The sequence below is a fragment of the Myotis brandtii genome, unplaced genomic scaffold (assembly GCF_000412655.1).
Source record: "Myotis brandtii unplaced genomic scaffold, ASM41265v1 scaffold432, whole genome shotgun sequence".
In the NCBI taxonomy this organism is placed as follows: Eukaryota; Metazoa; Chordata; class Mammalia; order Chiroptera; family Vespertilionidae; genus Myotis; species Myotis brandtii.
In genome coordinates this window covers 1,327,359-1,339,593 of record NW_005366520.1, presented here as the reverse complement: position 1 = coordinate 1,339,593, position 12,235 = coordinate 1,327,359, and the positions used below count along the sequence as shown (strand labels likewise).

The following is a 12,235-nucleotide window of genomic DNA, read 5'->3' as shown; positions in this document are numbered from 1 at the left end:
AAATTGTTAAAAACAGGTGAGAGACGAGAGTTAAAGGTGATAAAAGCAAGTTTAGAAACCTGAACACAGCTTTACAATGACTAAAACATACAAATAAAGAGAAATATTACAATAGTTAATGTAAGGAGACAGAAGGGAACAAAAAGGAACAACAAAAGATCTCTTTGACAGAATTCAAGACATAAAAGGGAAATTCAAACCTAGAGTACAAATGCTGAACATCCAACAAAGAAGCATAATAGTGACCAGGAGAAAATAAAGGGAAGGTGAAGATCTAAACAGAAGAGGCTAAAGGATGACAGATACCTGAGTACAAATGCTGAACATCCAACAAAGAAGCATAATAGCTGACCAGGAGAAAATAAAGGGAAGGTGAAAATCTAAACAGAAGAGTCTAAAGGATGACAGATACCTTTGAAGACAATTTCTATAAGGAAGAACCTATAATTCCAGAGAGTGAAGCGCAAGATGCCCTGAAAGTGCTGGGAAGAAGTAAATCACAAGGAGTAGATGGGATACTAATAGAAATATTCCAAGTCACAGAGACTGAATCTGTCAAAATCGTAATAAAAACATGCCAACAAATATGGAAAACAAAACAGTAACCTGCAGACTGGAAACATTCAAAAAACATCCTGATCTTCAAGAAAGGAGATGCCAAGGAGTATAGTAACTATAGGACTATTGCTCTAATTTCCCACACAAAGTGACACTAAAGGTGATGCAATGAAGTTGTCTACCTTATATAGAGCAAGAAAGGCCAAATGTTCAAACTAGATTCAGAAAAATAAGGGACACTCTAGACCTAATTGCAAGCATTGGTTGGATACTTGAGTGCTCCAAACACTTTCAGAAAAAGGTTAATCTATGTATTACAGACTACAGTAAAGCCTTTGACTGCGTGGATCATGAAAAAACCCATGGGTTACCCTGAAAGAAAAGGCTGTGGCTTAGTCAACACTTAACTGTTCTGATGTGTAACCTGTGTTGTGGACAGGAAGTCACTGTCGAGATATAATGTGGAAAAACAAAATGGTTTTCTATAGGCCAAGGTGTCAGACAAAGGTGCATTTTTTTCTTACTATTTGTTTAATCTGTACACAAAACATTATACCAAAAAACAAAAAAGAAATAAAACAGTAAAAAATAAACTGGGCCAGACACAGAGGAAATAGGGGTAAAAATTGGTTTAAAATATCAATAATGCAAGGTATATGTAGATGATCCCATCTTACTGGCAGAATACTGAAATGAAACTTTTTTCAAACAAGTTTTGATGAAAATGAAAGAAGAAAGTGCCAAAGCAGGACTGTATTTGAACATAGAGAAGACAAAAATAATGACTACAGAAGACATAACTTGAAGGTAGACCATGAAGACACTGAAATTATTAAAGTTTTTGCTTATTTGGCTCAGTCATCAATTCAAGTGGATACTGCAACCAAGATATTCAAAGGAGTCTGAGACTCAGAGGGCGGCAATAAAGAATTAGGGATGATCACCAAGAGCAAAGATGTGTCATTGCAGTCCATTGCTAAGGTCATCCACACCCTCGAATTCCCAATTACTATATGAATGCAACTATATGGATGATGAGGAAGGTTTCATTTGAAATACAGTGATGGAGGAGCACTCTACAAATACCTTGGATCACCAGAAAGATGAATAAGTGGATCCTAGAAGCAAATTAAGCCTCATATATTGCTGGAGACAAAAGTGACAAAACTAAAGCTGTCCTGTTTCTGGCATATCATAAGAACAGAGTTCTTTGGAAACAAAATAATGCTGGGGAAAAGTAAAAGGCAGCAAGAAAGAGAAAGACCAAATATGAGATGGATTCACTCCATAAAAGAAACCATGGGCATGAGTTACAGCAGCTGAGCAGGGCTGGTGAGGACAGGACATTGTGAACATCACTCATTCATAGAGTCACCAGGAACTGGAGCTGAGTCAATGTCACCTAACACACATAAATAGATGAAGAAATAGCTTAAAGGAATTCCTATCCAGTTAAAGGAGAAAAAAATAATTATATTTTCCCCAGATATTTGAAAACAATCAGGTATTCGTATTTCCAATGATCTGATTTTGCCTAAATATAGAATCTTTTTTTTTACTTTCCTTGAAATTTAAACACATGTTCTCTACATCTAGCTTTCACTAATGCACACACACACTTAAATGTAGATATAGTTAGTAGAGACATGTCCCTCTCATGCTTATGCCATTTGCACCAAGAGATTATAAATAATTATATCTTGAGAAAAAAACTATCAACCACTTCACCATCTAGAAAGTCAGTGCTCTCCTATTGAGGAACATATCTGCAGCCTAATTTAAAGTAAACAATTGCTAGAAAATCTGTTATGACATAAATTATGCCAAGCCTATCATAGCTATCAACCTTGTACTCACTCTACTAAAACTAAGAGATCTACTACCTGTCGATGAGTGAAGGCACTCAGTCGAGCAATCCACAACTGGAGAGGATTAGCTTACAACTGCTGCCACTATCAGCAAAACAGCAAGGGGCAGGCAGTTCATTTTACAAAAACTTAATGGACTGTATGGCTCTCGCTGTTTAATACAAGCACTGTCAAGGCATCTAAGCAAAAAGTCTCAGCTGTCACCACTGACAAGCTGAGTAGAATTATTTGTCACAGTAGACTAGATAAGGCACCATTAGAATGGCACATGGGTCTGCCACCGTACGTCTCCATAGTGAAGCCAGAACAACATGCTCATGGTTGCCACAGACATATAACAATGGCATATCCTCAGAAGATATTTTATCACATAATAGATATGAGAATTTAACATTTCGCCTGTAGCATTTTGAAAAAGACAGCAGCACACAGTCTTGATAATATCATTCTAAGTATGTACATTTGCTTAACAATCCATATATTCATTTTATATTTATAGAGAGAAATTATATATGCATATATACACACTGAATCGACTTCTCTTTGGTTAACTTTTGCTATCCAAATCTAAGTGCTCTTAATTTTACTACTAAGAACATTTATACAGGTTACTCCTGAATACCTGATAAACACTAAAAATTGTTTAGCATGAACAAATTATATAGTCTCACTAGAGCAGTAATGGTGAACCTTTTGAGCTCGGCGTGTCAGCATTTTGAAAAACCCTAACTTAACTCTGGTGCCGTGTCACATATATAAATTTTTTTATATTTGCAACCATAGTAAAACAAAGACTTATGTTTTTGATATTTATTTTATATATTTAAATGCCATTTAACAAAGAAAAATCAACCAAAAAAATGTGTTCGCGTGTCACCTCTGATACATGTGTCATAGGTTCACCATCACTGCACTAGAGGCATGATGCACAAAATTTGTGCACTGGGGAGGTCTCCCTTAGCCCAGCCTGCACCCTCTCCAATTTGGGACCCCTCGGGGGATGTCCGACTGCTGGTTTAGGCCCAACCGCCTAAATACCTTGGATCACCCTGTGGGGACTGCTGGCTCCCAACTGCTCACCTGCCTGCCTGCCTGATTGCCCCTAACCACTCCCCTGCCAGCCTGATCAACACCTAACTGCTCCCCTGCTGGCCCAATCGCCCTCAACTGCCCTCCCCTGCAGGCCTGGTCACCCCCAACTGCCGTCCCCTGCAGGCCTGGTCGCCCCTAACTACCCTCCCCTGCCAGCCATCTTGAACTGTGGGCGCTGCCATTTTTGACGGCGTGGCAGTCAATTAGCATACCTCCTCCTTATTGGCTGTGGGCACTGCCATCTTTGAGAGCAGGGCAGTAATTAGCATATTCCCTCATTATTGGCTGTGGGTGCCACCATCTTTGTGATGGCATGAGGTTCAATTAGCATATTCCCTCTTTATTAGATAGGATTATTTTCTTTATTAGGACACTAAGAGTATATATCTTTCCCTAACTGATTAAAATATATAACCTCCTTATTGGCTGTGGGCACTGCCATCTTTGAGAGCAGGGCAGTAATTAGCATATTCCCTCATTATTGGCTGTGGGTGCCACCATCTTTGTGATGGCATGAGGTTCAATTAGCATATTCCCTCTTTATTAGATAGGATTATTTTCTTTATTAGGACACTAAGAGTATATATCTTTCCCTAACTGATTAAAATATATAAAAATGTCACTTGAGAGAACTAATTAGGTTTCTGATATGAAGAAATAACATAGTTTTCTAGCTGAGTAAAAATTCACCATTTTCACTTAATCTTAAAAATATGTTCTGTGTATATAATTTAGCACAGCTCTAATGAAATAACAATTCCACTGGAATGTGGTTTTAGAGGGAGAAAATGAAAATAAAAGTATCTAACTACTTAAAAATTGATGCAGAGTAAAAAAATATGCACTTAAATATAGTTTCACAAAAATCAAAGTCTATGAGTAGATCTTTTAAAATTAGAGACTTGTAATTAATTTCCAATTAAATATATTACTAATCTCCTTTTAGTTTATTAGGATTTTTAATCTGAAAAGTATTTACAAATGACCACCCATAAAAATAGATAAATAACTAGTCAGGATAACATACAGACCATTACTTTTCATTTTTAGTCATTTATTCACTCCTCCAACATATTTACTAAAAGCTAAGTGCTACATATTTAGCTATGAGGATTAATTTGAGTAATAAAAAGAGACATGCATCATTTCCTCAAAGAGCTTATCATATGGAGGAGAACCTACACTAAGTCAAATATAATATAGAAGAAAAAGTGATGTGCTATGGGAGGAAAACTTAAATTGTTAAGGCAACTCAAAGCAAAGAGAGATCAACTCTGTCCAGAAAATGGGCAGTGGTCATAATGGGAATCCCTAACCACAGCATTCATTGGGAACCTCTTATGAGTCCTAAAGTTAAAATAAGTGAATGGATAGCTCATATTACAAAATCTGAACACATTAATTTCAATAATAATCATGATTCCAAAGATCTCTCCTAGTGAATCCCCCTTTGCCCATTTATTGAGATATAGGAGATACACTGCAAAGAGTTTTAAGCCAAGGAAGGATAAGATCATATTTGCATTTTAAATGGCCCTCTCTGAGGCAGTGTGGAGATGGAAATGTCAGAGAACAATATTGTATACAGAAAGGCTCATTAGAAGGTACAAAGAAGGGTTAATGTAACATGCCAGAGACAACTATCCTTACAAGGGCCTGTTTGCAAGGTTGGCCCTTAGCTGGCATGTGTGAATTTTGACTTCAGGATAGTTCCCATCATTCTCTGGTAAGAATAGCTAACTGTATAAACTACACAAACAGTAAAGTTTATACTGAACACATGATTTCCTTCTGGGAAACTGGAATCTTGGTATGCATTTAGGCAGGTGTCTGTGTGGTCACTCTCCAACAAAACCCCTGGGCATAAGTCTCCAATGAGCTTCCCTCATGGTCAACATTTTACCCATGTTGTTACAACTCACTGCTGGAGGACTTACGCATGTCCAACATGACTCCATTGGAGAAGGACTCTTGGAATCCTGTGTTTGGTTTCCTCTAGAGTCCAGCCAATGCCTTCCACCTTTATTGATTTTGTTTGCTATCTTTTCACTGTAATAAATCATGGCCATCAATAGACCTATATGCTGAGGTTTTGAATCCTCCTAGATAAACTTTAGACTTGAAGATGGTCTTGAGGACCCTGAAACAGAGGGCTTCATCTTCTCAGAGATGAAGGAGGTCTGAACTAATGCAATCATAAAAGGGACAAGAACCTCATAAAAAGTAAGTGGCTAAAAGCAGGAACATTTGATCCAAACAGAATTAGCTGCCGATTTCAGCTCCACCACTGACTAGCCATGGGCAAGGCATGTTTTCCTTCATAACATATATAGGTGTCTAGCACACAGTTGGATGTCCTAACCTGAAGCTAGCCATGAGATCTGTAAGAGACTAACATTTTTGCAGTCAGACTTTATCAGTATTGAGCCCATGTAAAGGTAAAAGTCCACCTAGAGAGATTGTCTGTAAGTGAGAAGAGTAAGCCCACATCTAAATCACAGATAATATTAACATTTAGGGGCAGGAAGTAAAAGAGGAACCCAAGATAGCATTAGAGCAGCTATTTTTGAAGTGTGGTTCCTAGACCAATAGGATCCGCATCACCTGGAAAATTGTTTAAAATATGCATTTTTTTTGTGCATCACCAAGACCTACAGAATAAGAGATATTGGGCCCAGTCATCTGTGATTTAACAAACCTTCCAGATGGTTCTGGGACATGCTATCATTTCAGAACCACAGAAATAGTGGGTAGAAATCTGGTAAGTCAGAGTCGAGGTAAACAGCTGGGTAGCTGAAGAGAACCAGGCCAACAATGTGCGTAGTAGTGGATAAGAGAAGACAGCCAAGGGATAAATTAGCCATGTCAATAGCAATAGAAAAGCCCATTAAGACAGGGACACTGATGTTCTCATTGCATTTGGCAATGTGGCTTTCCAAAGAATACTCTCACTACAGTGGTAGGGGCCAAAATCAAATGACAAAGGGTGAAGAAAAAAGAATGGGAGAAAAGGAGATAAACAGAGAACCTACTTCTCTTTCAAAAATTTTAAGTGTAAAAGACCAGGATTGGATATTAATCTGATGCAATCATGGTAGTTTTTGTTGTCGGCATGGGTTTCTTGATGTTTAATGTATGAGAAACTTGGTCACAGCAACAAAGAGAAAGAAGCTAAGAATACATAGAGGAAAGAAAATAGGTAACCAGTAGAGCAATGTACAGGACATACACAAAAAAGAATATGTACACAGGTGAAGTGAAGAGAGGAATAACAGGAAGTGCTGGGGAGTTCAACTAAAGTGTAAACCACTCATTCACAGCATAGCCATATTTTTTTCCAAATTGCATTTTTCCTTCCAGGTTGGGAAGATATAAAGCATAGATTGAATTGTAATAATTTATTATGGTTCCTGGCACCTAATACAGTAGAGTCAATAAATATCTCATAAAAGAAAAATTTGTTAAGAGGGTAGATCTCATATTGTGTTCCGTATAACAAGAAGTAAAATAAAATAATGAAAAAATGATATAATAATTCATTCCCCTGAGACGAGAGAGAGAGAGAGAGAGAGAGGTGGGGGGAGGGGAAAAGAAGGGAAGGGGATGGAAAGCAAGGAGAGAAAAACTGATGGATGTGAGACTGGTGCTGAAACAGTTCCGTCCAGCTCACCAAGGCAGAACGGGTACCTCTCTTATCAGTGCTTCTTTTCTGGAGAGCCGGTGGTTAAAAGTTACCAGCACACCACTAGGAAGTGCTAAGAGGTGGCAGAGCAATGAGGCAAGGAATTAGCTGCTTAATGTTTACATACTCTGGATTCCATCAGCAAAATTAAGAAAAGAAGAACTAACACCAATATTAGGCACCTATAAACTAGGTCTCAGAAAGTATTTTTAGCACTGTGCAGTCGCACAGGGATTTATGAACTCTATAACTTATTCCTATGTTTTCCATACTTGCCTTATCAAAATCATTTTTTAATTTCTTTATTGATTAAGGTATTACATATGTGTCTTTATCCCTCCATTGTCCCCCCACTCATGCCCTCACTCCCCTGTTGTCTGTGTCCATTGGTTAGGCTTATGTGCATGCATACAAGTCCTTTGGTTGATCTCTCCCCCTAACCCCCCCCCTCCACTACCTTCCCTCTGAGGTTTGATGTTCTGATCAATGATTGTCTGTCTCTGGATCTGTTTTTGTTCCTCAAAATCATTTTGATCTCTGGTTAATATTTATCTATCTATCTATCTATCTATCTATCTATCTATCATCTATCATCTATAGTCATGGCAGTTTTATTGTCAAGATTGGTTTCATTGATGTATATATTCTATGTCTCACTCCAGGGCTAGTAAATCAGAATCTCTAAAGAAAGGACATGGAGCCGAAACCAGTTTGACTCAGTGGATAGAGCGTTGGCCTGCGGACTGAAAGGTCCCGGGTTCAATTCCGGTCAAGGGCATGTACCTTGGTTGCGGGCACATCCACAGTAGGAGATGTGCAGAAGGCAGCTGATCGATGTTTCTCTCTCATCGATGTTTCTAACTCTCTATCTCTCTCCCTTCCTCTCTGTAAAAAGTCAATAAAATATTTTTTAAAAAAAGAAAAAAAAAGAAAGGACATGGAAATCTATATAATCTACATAATTCTTATCAGCAGGCAAATCTGGAAAATACTAGAGCAGATCACACTGTTTCCACAGGCCCTTCTTTGGTTTACTAGTCTGGATCACTGGTGTAAGAAGACCCAGAGATAAGTGCAATTCAAGAATAAAAACTTGGTACTAGATAGTAATATATGTTATAGTTCTTGGTGACATGAAATAGGACCGGCCTACAAAAGTCAGAGAGAAGTTGCAGAGACTCGGGACCATTCTCAGCATTATCCTTTCGTCAATGATCAGGACGTTGCAAACACTCCCAGCATGGCCCATGTAATAATTTCTACTTTACAGCGGAGGAAAAGTCTTGGGTGGAAATAAGAAATCGGCTTAGGGTCTCATCAGGGGAACATGGTAGACAGAATTTAAACAACTGGATTGTCCCTTGTTCCAGCCACTTTGCCAGGCTGCCTTTCTATCCTTTGATAGATTACAGTTTTAGAAAACAAATACCAATATTGGCAATGATTATGTAAAAGTATTGTATTTGACACAGATACTAAAACTAATCAAGTCTTTTTTCTCCCTTTAAGTTATTCTCTAAAGTAGCTAAAGAAAAAATAATCCTGTCAGTCTTTTTAAAAAATATATTGTTTTGTTGGTTTTAGAGAGAGGAAAGGAGAGAGAAAAAAATCAATGATGAGAGAGAATCATTGATTGGCTGCCTCCTGCGCTCCTGCACTCCCCACACTGGGGATTGAGCCCACAACCCGGGCATGTGCCCTCACCAAGAATTGAACCATGGCCTCCTGGTTAATAGATCAATACTCAACCACTGAGCTACACTGGTCGGGCTCCTGTCAGTCTTATTAATCATTTGTAATTATTTACCATCTTACTTGGTTAGTTGGAACTAATAGATGGGGAACTAATAGCTGGGAAAGCTAAAATTCTCTCTCTCTCTCTCTCTCTCTCTCTCTCACACACACACACACACACACACGCACACACACACGCGCACACACACACACACACACACACACCACCTCACACACACAACAAATGGAGACGCATTTCAGCACATTAAATTCAAATCTTTAGCTAAATAATTTGCAAACCAAGAAAAACATATTATGCCATACTAGATCCTATAGGAAGAATTTAGACCTAACTCTCAGAGCTTATGAAAACTTTTATTTAGGGTCACTCTTGTCCAGCTAAATAATAGAAACAAGAATTTATCAGAAGCAAAGATCTCTGTTAGTGAAGAGCCACGTTAGAAAACTTTGCAATTCTGCAATAATTTCTTATATGTTATACATTCTCTAGATGAGATCAAGTAAATGTATTAACTTTAAATATCTGATTAATCACCTATAGATGAAAAAGGCTCTAAGAGCAGATCCCCTGATATCAGAATTATGTAGATCATCACTGGTCACTGGTCCAGATCCTTACCTAACTGCTGATTCTAATTAACTTCTCCTGGATTGTTCCCTCAGGAAAGCCTAAAAATATAGCCTACTACCCTATCTTTAAAAAAGAAATATTCCATTCCAAAATTAAAATGCCATTAGCCTATAAAACATCTTATAAATCTCTAGGCCATCTTTCTTCATAAAGAAATTGCTGAATAACACCTGTCAATCAGGCAATTTATACTATGAAAATTTGAACATGACTCACTATTATACCTATTTTATGCTGAATCTCACTTTTAAAAAATAACTCACGTGGGTATTTCACTTATTTAATACTTAAGGCATTTCCTTAAGAATAGTATTAAAGCAACAGTACAATGTTTAAAAACCATTTCAACTGAGAGAACAAAAATTTTGGTAATTGTTGAGTAGTGCACAGACTTATGTTAATGGTATATTATGGCCAAGAAAAACAAATTTACCGCCCCCCCCCAAAAAAAACTCACACCAGAACTCATACACCAACGAAACAAATAAAAAACTAGAGACATGCTCTTTGAAGATGTCTGTATATTCTATTATAACATTGCATTCTAACATAATAATTTGAAACTCATGACTGTAAAAAGACTAAACTTTCTGAAAGAGGTAAAAAATGTGTTCTACTACAGCAACCCTGAGATAATAACCAAAATTGTTCTAAGGTCTTTAAGTGTGTGTGTGAAGTTTGCACTTGTGTCTTAACCCATTTACTCATCTCAGCATCGGGTGCCCCGTAGAAAAAAGGGGAGGAAGTTTTCACTTCCATGCTCCATCCATCCGGCTTACTGCCAACTTCCAAGGCAAGTTTCTCTCACCTGATACAACAGGCATCCTCTGAAACCACTCTACTATGGCAGAGTCATACTGAATATTTACACCAACACACTGCTATAGAACTGCGAATTGGGAAATATTTCATAGTCTGTTGTGATTTTACTTATCCTGGACTGTTCTTTTTCACTTGTCCAGCTAATCTAAATGCAATTCCCTATTTAACCTTCTACCTCTTAGGGACTTAAGAAATACATCCAGAGGGCCAGGTTGAAAAATAACATAGTTTGTGGCCCTATTCTCAAAAGAACTCTGGAAGGCTGATGGTGTCTTGTCCATCTCAAGATTAACGAGAAATTGATTCTTGGGTACCTTTCAGTTTGTCTATCCCCAGAGGCTCAGCCAAGGTTCTTAGTCTATCAACCTCTGTCACAGCCTTCAGATAATGAACACTGTCTGTGGGATCAGGGGCTCCCTCATGAAGAGATGTTAGGTCTCCTTTCTCCTCAGTCACAGCTGCTGTTGCTGTGGCTGTATTATTAGGAAGAGGAAATCTGTTCACCTCTCTGGATTCTGTACCAGCAGCAACTGTGGAGAAAGGAAACATGTGATACTAATGGAAACCTGTTTTTAAAGTTTTTTTCCTTGCATTTCACTGAAATGGCTAGCATGTATCTATTTCCTGCCAAATAGTGTTAAATGTTCCCATGCATTATCTCAACTAATCCCTACTCCACCACCAAAAAAACGAAAGAACTATGAAAACAGTCCTGTTACTATGTCCATTTTACACTTAAAGTCATTAAGGTTTAGAGGGGTTATACAACTAATCCAAGGAATAGTGGTGTTCAAATATGCACCCAGAGGACTAAAACCAGAACCTAATAACTTAACAAGTATGTTATCTGTACTGAAAGGGAAATACTGCTCTGGTCATTTATGTAATTGTCCGTTTTATTGTGTTGAAATTCAATAAGCCATACTCCTTTTTATTAGTCTGTTTGTTTGTTTTTAATACTGAGATGGACACAATGAGTAAAATATAAAACTTAATTCTCTTTCAAAATGACTTTTAAAACATTTGGATAATTTATATTTATAAGCAATTCATAATTTTATTTCAATTTTTAAAATCCAAGCAATAAAAGCAGTATATAGTAACCTTTAAATCTTACCTACCAGAGAGTTGCTAAATATTAAGTAATTTTAAATACCAGGTTTAAAGGTGGAGTTGTAAATATGTTGTAACTATGTACTTCAACATGGAGCAAATAATGAGTTAATTACACTGTTTTATCATATTCAACATAAAACAAAAAAGATAAAGTTGGATTGATTATCAAGACAACCCTTTAAAAGATTTGCATATCTCCATGGAGAAAAGTCTATGGCTCTCATTAATTGATTAAGAAGGATCCAAAGGGAGAAGTAGATAGAATCACTCTTGTAGACAGGAGGGAGCTTTAGGAAATAAGCCTAGTTTCCAAGAAAATTCCAAGAAAGAAATTTTGTTCTTTGTTTTCCTAATGCTACTCTTTGGGGCTTTGTGGGAATATCTAGCACAAACCCCAAATAACAAGATGTTTTGGGCCTTATCAACTAATGTAAACAGATATAAATAATTCCATAACTTCTATGTGAAAGAAATAAAGGGATTTTTTTTATTTGTGGCATTTTCAAATCTATATATATGAAAGCTAATATTCCTTTGGGGCATAGTGGGAATATCTAGCACAAACCCCAAATAACAAGATGTTTTGAGCCTTATCAACTAATATAAACAGATATAAATAATGCCATAACTTCTATATGAAAGAAATAAAGGGATTTTTTTTTTATATGTGGCATTTTCAAATCTATATATATAAAAGCCTAATATTGAAAG

At 37.2% G+C, this 12,235-nt stretch overlaps 1 long non-coding RNA gene across 1 annotated transcript in view; it reads left to right on the top strand.

The window, feature by feature from the left end:
* Window positions 1–7,703: 7,703 nt before the first annotated feature.
* Window positions 7,704–12,235, top strand: part of LOC106727482 — an 18,280-nt gene continuing 13,748 nt past the window's right edge. Inside the window, exons 1-2 of the long non-coding RNA XR_001363696.1 lie at window positions 7,704–7,714; window positions 10,758–10,764. This is a non-coding gene — a long non-coding RNA (uncharacterized LOC106727482). The remainder of the gene's footprint in view (window positions 7,715–10,757; window positions 10,765–12,235) is intronic.